The 9,619-nt window shown below is 32.8% G+C and overlaps 1 long non-coding RNA gene across 1 annotated transcript; it reads right to left on the reverse strand.

Moving 5' to 3' along the window:
• Positions 4,798 to 9,408, reverse strand: LOC108663423. The gene is made up of 3 exons (XR_001929405.1): positions 9,366 to 9,408; positions 8,642 to 8,725; positions 4,798 to 4,838 (listed from the first exon to the last, which is right to left on the reverse strand). It is a non-coding gene; the product is annotated as an uncharacterized LOC108663423 (long non-coding RNA).

Raw genomic sequence — 9,619 nt, forward strand, 5'->3', positions numbered from 1 at the left:
CAACCACGTATATCAACTCGTGGCCTAACCACGTATATCAACCTGTGGCCTTGCCACATATATCAACCTGTGGCCTTGCCACGTATATATCATAAACCATTGCCACGTATATATCATAGACCATGGCCTAGCCATGTCTAACAGCCCGTCAGTGACCCAAAAGTTCTCTATCTAGAGCTCACTTGTGCACAAGGGTCACATTATTCTGATGTGACATTCGACATACTTTCGAATCTCTTAGTTTGACAAAACCATTTATAACCAAATTGGGTTTTCAAAAGCTTATTATAAATCCATTTCAAAAACAATTCACGGCAACGTTATAAATCTGTTTGTAAGAATTCATAATGTAAAACCTTTGCATGAGGTTTAAATATTAAATCAAAGCATGGTGAATATAAAAATTATTCATGAATGCACATCACAAAGACATGTAAGGCATGTTTCGACATAAACCATGGTAAAGAGCTTGTTCCCTGATTTCTAAAACCCTTTACATATATAGCTTATACTATATATAAAGCTAATTCAAAAATCATGGCATTCACAATCACCTATCAATTCTACCAGCTCATGCTTTCCACAGTAACAGTGTATAAATCTTTTTACATATAGGTATTTAAACCATCTATTGTTTTCTAGCAACTCATGCTTTCCACAATGACGTTGAATAAATCATTGACAAGTTACTATACATATAACATTATATAGTATGGAATCTTTTGAAATAGACACCCCTTACTCACCTTTATTGGCGGGATATCACTTCGCCAATCTAAACTCTTGTGTTTTTAGTCGATTGATATTGCTTGCCATTTAACCGTTATCCTCCTTAATTTACACCCACGGTAACTATTCTTTAATTGTCAATTCCCTGACAACAATTAAACTCAAGATGCTTAACAACTTTACAATGTGTTCTATCTCACACTTCTTACCCTTACTAGCTTAATGCTTTTGTAGTTATTCTTTGTTCTCTAGTCTCATTCAAGAACTAATCATTATTCAAGTAGTTCAATTCATGCTATAGTCATCCTTATTTCAAAATTAATCTCATGCTCACACATAATTAGATATGGGCAACAATTTTACCCAAGAAGTCTTTACATGCATAATCCTTTATCCTTTACTTTTTTCTACACATTATAACTAGTATAAACATTCTTCCTAGTCGAATCTAAGATAGCACAATACATTCTTATTGCTTGCTTACCTTTATGATAGCTTGGACTTTACATGCACCTCTAATATGCCTCCAAGTTTTGATCATTAAGACTTAAATCCACCACTCAACCAAAGGTTGATGACAAACAATCATCTATTTCTTTCAAATCTTGGATACCTTTGCTGCCACAAACACTTTCCTATGTTACCATCTAGTTTTCGAAACATATTCAAACAAAAATCACAATTCTTACCTTTCCTCACTTGGATCTTAAAACCAAGCCACACATCTCCTTCAATCTCCAAAGTTCTCTTTGAATGATGAGATGTTAAAACTCAACTAAGTAAAGGAAAGGAAACCTTACAGTTTCTTGAGATTTTTTTTTCTCCAACCAAAAAAATCGAGCCTTTCCTTGAATGTCTCTTTTCTTCTTTTTTGTCTTTTCATCTTGGGTGGAGCTTCACAAGGATAATTCTCTCATTCTTTTCTCTCAAAGGTGTGGTTTTGCCAATGTTCTCCAAGCTTTCCTTGTCTTTTCCTTTTTCTTTTAGTTATTTCCAACCTTTTACTCCTTCAAGCCTCTTATTGGACTACTTTACTATCCAATAGTTTTTCATGTACCAATCTTCCCTTTAGTTTAATTGGTTTAATATCCTTTCCTCATTATCCTTATCCAATCGTCTCTCTTAATGACCAATATCCTCCCATTCCTCCATTCTTCCATTATTTTATGTTTAAAGTAACCTTAATTGCAACCATTAGTCTTTCATGCATTTTTGACCCTTTTTACTTCATTTGGCCAACTCATGCACCAATCTTATTACATGCAATAGGATTTATTCTTATTTTTCTTTTTACTTCACATGGTAGGGGTCTCAGATGTTCCCCACTAACTTTCTCCATTTTGCATGCAATAATTTGCATGTAATAATAAATCCACATGCACATTTCATTATCCAACATATCCTTATTATATCAATTAATTCTCCATGTCTCCATTCTTCCATACTCACATATACTTTTACTAATACTTATATCACTAAAATTTCACTCATTAAAATAATATTCTAGAATCAATAAAATAATATTTTATTCATCAAAAATATATTATGACTCCCCCACTTAAGTTCAATGCTCAAATTGTGTGAGTTGTCAATCACTCACGATAGAAATATCTCAATATTATTTTAATAATATCTTACTAATAAAATAAAATATTATTAAATTCTAAAATTTTCCATTTAGTTTTCGGGGTTCTAACGCATTTTAATTTATCTCGATTTAGCTCTATCGTACCTTTTAACTCCACAACTTCGATCTTAATAAAATATTATTATTTATTATTATTTTAATATTATTTTCTCACGTACAAAATATTTTATTCTAAATTATTCTTTTCACCCGACATCGCTCTTTGGCACTTAAATTAGTATCAATTGACCTTCGTCCTATTGATAAGGTCGTATTGGCTTCGATACGAGAGTACGGGATGTTACATAACTTGGATTATAGGAACAACTCCACTATCATTAAGCAATGGAGCAACTCCCACTTACCATATACAACATAACATAATAAATTGAGTTTTACTAAAGAACTCTATTGACATTTATAGGTGCCTATATCTAAAATAATATTATGTGTAAAATAAGCACGAAATTGCATTCGTCTACATGGCCTCTACAAATAATTAATATAACCCAAAAATAAGTTACATCATAAGAAACCTATTACATCAATCTACAAAAATAACGATGCCCTACTTGCTTATACATATTTATTATTTTGGAACATTAATAATTAACAAATAATTAAACATAAATAATAATTAACAAATAATTAAAATAATCACAAAAAAGGCACTTATAAAATAACAATTTTAGCATACAATTTTACTTAACAAATAAGTAAAATAATCTTATCTTGCATTTTATAAATTATACCTATCAAATAAGTAAAATATTGCAACCATACCAAATATTCTCAAATGGCACATAAGAGACATAGCATTTTACAACATATGTAAATTATTCTAACATGCATTTGCTAAATTCACTCAAATCATATATGTTTTAGATAAACTAATTTCTAATACACAACATATAAGCAAAAAGTGGTTAATTAACAAATTAATTAACTATATTTATAATCCATGTGAATTTAATTAACTAACACGCCAAGTATATAAATAATATTCTAGAAAAATAAATTTTTTAGGTCAAATTGTAATTACCAAAACTTTTAGGATCATTTTGTAAAAATAAAAACTTGTGGGGCAAAAACATAAATTTGGAAAATATATCCATTGGCGCCATGTGGTTGCCACATCAGGTCCTTCATGGTTGTGTTTGTACCTTTTTGGTCTGTACAATCTATTGCACTTTTATTTTAAGAATGCTACGTTAGTGTAGTGGTTGTTGTGGTTAAAGGGCTCATTTAAGAGTCTTAATGACTTTGCTAGTGTAGGTTCAAACCCTACAACTTGCATTTCCTTTACCTATTATTTTTGTCTTTTTTTGCTGCCATTCATAAGGCGCTATATGGCTCTCGACCAATGCACCTGTTTGCACTGGATTAAAGCTTACTCCTTTCCCATATTAGTTTTAGCAAAACAAATTCGTAATATTTTTTTATGATATATATATAAATATAATATACAGTTAAAAAGCTAATAAAAAATAGAACATATCTGTCACGACTCAAATTTCGGACCATGACCGATGCATGGGCTCAATGGACGTAGTCCACTAAGCCCAAGCAAGTCTATTAATATAACCTTTTCACCATTCTATTAAAAGTTGCTAAGTCACATTTTATAACTTTGAATCAAAATAATACTAAACATTGCCATCTCATAGTGGCATACCAATCAAGTGTATATCTATTGTCTAACCGTACAATTTAATAATTTACGTCACTTTTACATGTTTACAACAAAATGACTCTGGGTTTCCAGCGGAGTGACCACAAAGAAGGTGTAGCTATGGAATGCCATTGATGCATGCGAATCAAGTCAAATAAATGACTATGCTGCAACGAGAATGCCTTTCCGCTGTTGTCACGACCCGGTACTACCCTCGAGCCCGTGACAACCGTCGCGGTGTCCCGATAGGCACTCATTACCCGGAATGCCAATCGAAACCCCGCAAGGCTTTAATATCAATTTCTCATTTTCCCTATGAGTAACCGTTGCCAAATATCATGTTCTAAGAGGTTTTAAGCTGTTTCCAACTTAAAACAATAAAAAAAAATAATTTTCGTCTCACAGGGGTATTTCGATCATTTTCCCCCAAAAATTTCGATACCAACTAATAATGTAGTATATAAGTGCAGAACACATACTTCAAAATCAAAAATAAATTTAGATGTTTAAAACATTTGTTTAAAGTGAAATCATGACTGTTAGAATAAAATAAAAATATTAAACAAAATATTCTATTTCTTATAAAACAATATTTTTAGAACACTGCGTAAATAATTTTTATAGCGTAAAAGCAAAACAAATTCCTACATACAGGAGTACAGATAACTAGAGTATGATATTTAATTTACAATAACAAGTGGGCCCGCCCTGAATAAACAAAAGTAAAAAGGACTATAAACCTACAGTTTGAAGGATGCAAACCCAACGGTAGTCCTCGATGAGATCAGCTATCTACAGTCTAATCTGAGCCTGAAATGGATGGAAAGGGGACGGTGAGATTATAAAATCCCAGTGAGTAAATAAATATCATCATAAACATTTAGAGTTGAGTACATGGAGACGATAAAGTAAATCATCGTAAACTGGGTCACAGCATTAGAACACATTTCATTCAAAATACGTAAAGAGGCTTATGAATCTCATAAAAACTAGGCTTGTGCCATAAATCGATCCTTAGGGACACCTTGGCCGAGGCATTCTACTGAGACCGCCAAGGCTGTTAAAAATAAATTTCGTACACACATAAACATATTTTTAGTTTGAGAAAAAGACAGCCGTTCCTTGGCGTTGGCTGAGTTCACTATCACGTGGTGGTTCGACGTGAAGTGAACTCAAATATCACCTCAGGAGCTATCCTACGTGCCTCTACAATCGAGGTGAGCACATATAAACGGGGTTACCGTGGCCCTCTCATAGGCTGGTCCACGAAACCCGCCTACTACAGTAAGTTAATTGTCACGACCCGGAACTCCCATCGGGCCCGTGACAACCGCCGCGACGTCCCGATAAGCACTCATTATCCCGAATGCCGATCGAAACCCCACAAGGCTTAGCATCAACTTCTGCATCTCCCCGGTGAGCAACAGTTATTAAATCTCGCATTTCAAGAAATCATAAGTTGTTTCCAACTCAAAACAATAAAAATATTATTTTCTAGCTCACTGGGGTATTTTCGTTATTTTTTTTTTGAAATTTCGAATTCCGAAAAAATGTAATATGTAAGTGGAAACACATATTTCATGATTGAAATTAAATTTTGAAGTCTAAAACATTCGTTTAAAGTAAAATTATAGCTATTTGAATATAATAAAAACATTAAATAAAATATTCTATTTTCTTAAAACACAATATTTTCAAAGTCTTCCTAAAATAACTTTTGTAGCGTAAGAGTAAAATAAATTTATTCATATAGTAATAAAGATAATTAAAGTATGAAATTTCGTTTACAGTGACACGTGGGCCCCCAACTAACCAAGAAGGTGTAGAGCTACGAACCCTTACTTCCTATGATGCAACTCCGAGATTAATTCTCGTCTTAATCAACTATCAACAAACTGTCCTGAGCCTGAAAAATGGATAGGAAGAGGGGTGAGATTAAATAATCCCAGTGAGTAAACAATTACCATCAAAAGCATCTAAAGCCGAGTAGATGGAGACAATATAAAAACGTTATATCTCAATAATGTTCATAACACAAAATTCGTTTCAATCTATACCAAATAATTTCTTTTCATCAAAATTTCCCCGACTTATGAATTTTTTTAAACTTGGCCCCTGCCAATATCATTCTCGCGGGTACCTTCGTCAAGGTATCCCACTGAGACCGCCAAGGCTGTTCAATGACCCATACCCATAAACATGTTTTCACATCTGACACACAGCCGTTCCTTGGCGTTGGCTGAGTCTCACTCTCACGTGGTGGCCCGAACGTGAGGTGCACTCAAATCATACCTCAGGAGATACTTCACCCAACATCTCCCCCCGGAGGTAAGTATATAATTGAGTTACCGTGCCCCTCTCATAGGCAGTCCACGGAAACCCCCACCACTGCAGTGACCGTTTAATATACCACCAGACCCATAAAAATTCCAGTAGCATAATATGGCGAATAAAATGTAATCCAGTCTACCGAGACCAATCCAAAACTGTTCATATATTTCATGCCAACCCCAAAAATTTAGCCATCATGCTACCATAGTGTCATAAGCCCCAATTTCAATAACATATAAAATCATAAATTTCAACACAGTCTCCATATACTCAATTTTCCCAAAACAATATTTGATTTCAAAACCAGTATAAATCTCATTTTTATTAAAAAACATTTTAATTGGAAAACATAATATTTTATAATTTAAATTCACCATTCAATAAAAGCATCAAACAAGTATAATTACTCTAGATATTTAAGACGATAAATTGTCCACTCACAGTTCTAGGAGTCGATGTACTCCTAATCCCAGTCTTCAAGCACAATTTTGGTACTTTTACCAGTGTAATTTGCTCACCACCTATCCACAATGTACAATACATAATTCACCACATCAATGCTTGACCATTATAAAATCAATTCAGGCTCGGTATATATGCATGATATGACATGCAACTTATCCGACTACCGCTTAAATGCGGTGCTGACCTAATTCGGCCTATTACCCGATTAAATTGCTAACGCGTCCAATTTAATCTCAAATTAATTTTTTTCAGTTTCTATACCTCAATTGCACCCAAATTGACTTAATGTCCCTCAGTGTGGTGCAAATTATCAGTCCCGATAGCAAATTACGAAAATACCCCTAATGGGTAAAAATTCATATTTTTGCTCCGAAAATTCCCATTATTTTTCTAGGCTCATAATTCATCATTATTCATCATAATTCCTCAAATAAACATCAAGATCATCAGCCAATATTCCCCTAGAAAATTCAGCCAATAATGGTAATGGAGGAAAATAAATTCTTTTCTTGTTGTTTTGTTCCTAAATATGCTAAACTAACTTAAAACACTAACATAACTTAAAATCAAATTAATCTAACAAGTTTCTCTCTCCTAACCCATTTTTCCAGAATTGAATTCATCCTCAAATCACATGATTCAACCATGGAAAATGATGGGAAATGCATGGGAAAGGTAAAGCACAAGTCAAAATCAAGAAATTTTACCTTTGGTCACTTGTTTCCTTGAATTTTCACCAATTTTTCCTTGAATTTCTCCCCCTAGGTTTTTGTTTTTCTTTTCCCCTTTGTTTTCTTGCTATGGCCGGCCATAATGAAGAGAAAATGGTGGTGTGGGCTGATTTTTATAGTTAAATAATATAATAATCTAAACTTGCCACATGTCACTACATTATTGGTCCATTTTTTAAATTCTTATCTTTTAAGCTTTAAATCTCCACCACACATTATTCCTTAAAATATCCATAACTTAGATAAAATTCTCAAACTTATCCAAAGTCTTGGTGAAGTAATTTTTGATATTTACACTTTTGCCCCCGTAAAAATCAAAAATTACATTTTTGCCCCAAAAACTGAAAAATTGCCCATAGACATATTTTTTATCCCTTATACTCATATCATTCCCCAATTTGTCAAATGTGATCTAAATTCTCTCAAAATCTCAAATTTTGTCCGCAGATGGAAAAATTACAATTTTACCCCTATATAGTGAAAATTTCAATTTGACTCCGAATTGATCCTCGAACTCCTAATTACCATTTTGAGTCATCCCTGAACTGTGAAACTCTTAATTTCACCTTAAAATTCCTATTTGAACTAGTTCGAGGCTTAATCGACTTAATGATACCATTAGGGGCAATATCGTCTTTTAACGATTTCTCGAACTTCCTAAATATACAAACATTCTATCGAACATGTGAATGATATTATAATTATTTTACAAAGCAGGGTTTGACATTAATAATTATCCCACCAATCAATAAAATTCAATAACATGATATGGCAATTATTGTAATTCACAGCCTTTCAAGGCAAACAAATAATCCGTATTTCAATACAATTGCCAACTAGCCAATCATGCCCGGTTTATCATAAGCCAATCAATTTAAACAATCAAATTGCAACAAATAGTAGTCTCCGTGTACTCTATTTTTCAAAATCATTATTAATTTCAAAATAATTTATAAATTAATTTCATTGAAACACATTTATTCATAAAATATGAAAATTTACCTTTTTAAATCCATTTTTCCATAGAATTCATGAAATCATCTAAAAGCCACCATAGATAATTAAAATGACAGTAAGTTTACTCACAATGTCTAGAGTGCGAATTTTCGAAGTACTTTGACTATTGGTCCTCAGATGCAATTCCTTTGCCTTTATCGGAGGACTCACCACCTTGACACAGTACAAAATCGAGAAACTCACTACATTGGTACTAAATCGAAATTAAACTAATATAGACTACTAATGCATGATATGGAATGCAAAATGCACGAATAACCATTTAAATTTCGGTACCGGCCAAATTCGTCTTATCACCCGATTAATTACTAACGCATCCAATTTAATCCCTAATTACTCCATTTATTTTCTAATACCTCAATTCACCAAACATTATTCAAATAACACCAATTTCATCATCAAAACCCTCCCATTTCTTCATGAAAAAATTTAGCCATTACAGTTCACTAACACTGTGATTTTTCCTACTTAATTTTTCTCACAATTATTCATCATTTTCTAAGCCATTTCTCTTGAAATAATAACAATCCAACACCCACACACATCAAGGAAGATTCGGCCAATGAAGATTCATGGGGAAAATGGATTATTTTCTTGTTGTTTTGCTTCTAAATATGCTAAACTAACTAAAAACACTAACATATCTTAAAATCAATTCAATCCAACATCTTTCTCTCTCCATACCCATTTTGATCAGCCATGAATTCATTATGAAAACATGTAATTTAACCATGGAAAATAAGGAGAAATGCTTAAGGAAAATAGATTTCAAGTTTAAATTGAAAAATCTTACCTTTTTCACTTGTTTTCCTTGATTTTCCACACTTTTTCTCTTGAAATTCTCCACCTAGGTTTCGTTCTTCCTTTGTTTCCTTCTTTTCCTTGCTTGGCCGAATATTTGGAGAGATAATAGGCTGATTTATGCTGCTTTTTAAGCTAAATATTAATATATTCTAAGTTTGACACGTGTCACATGCTTATTAGTCTATTTTTCTTTTTATACTTTAATAATTATGCTTCCATTCTCCACCACATGATTAGTCAAAG

The sequence above is a fragment of the Theobroma cacao genome, chromosome 9, assembly GCF_000208745.1.
Source record: "Theobroma cacao cultivar B97-61/B2 chromosome 9, Criollo_cocoa_genome_V2, whole genome shotgun sequence".
Classification (NCBI taxonomy): domain Eukaryota; kingdom Viridiplantae; phylum Streptophyta; class Magnoliopsida; order Malvales; family Malvaceae; genus Theobroma; species Theobroma cacao.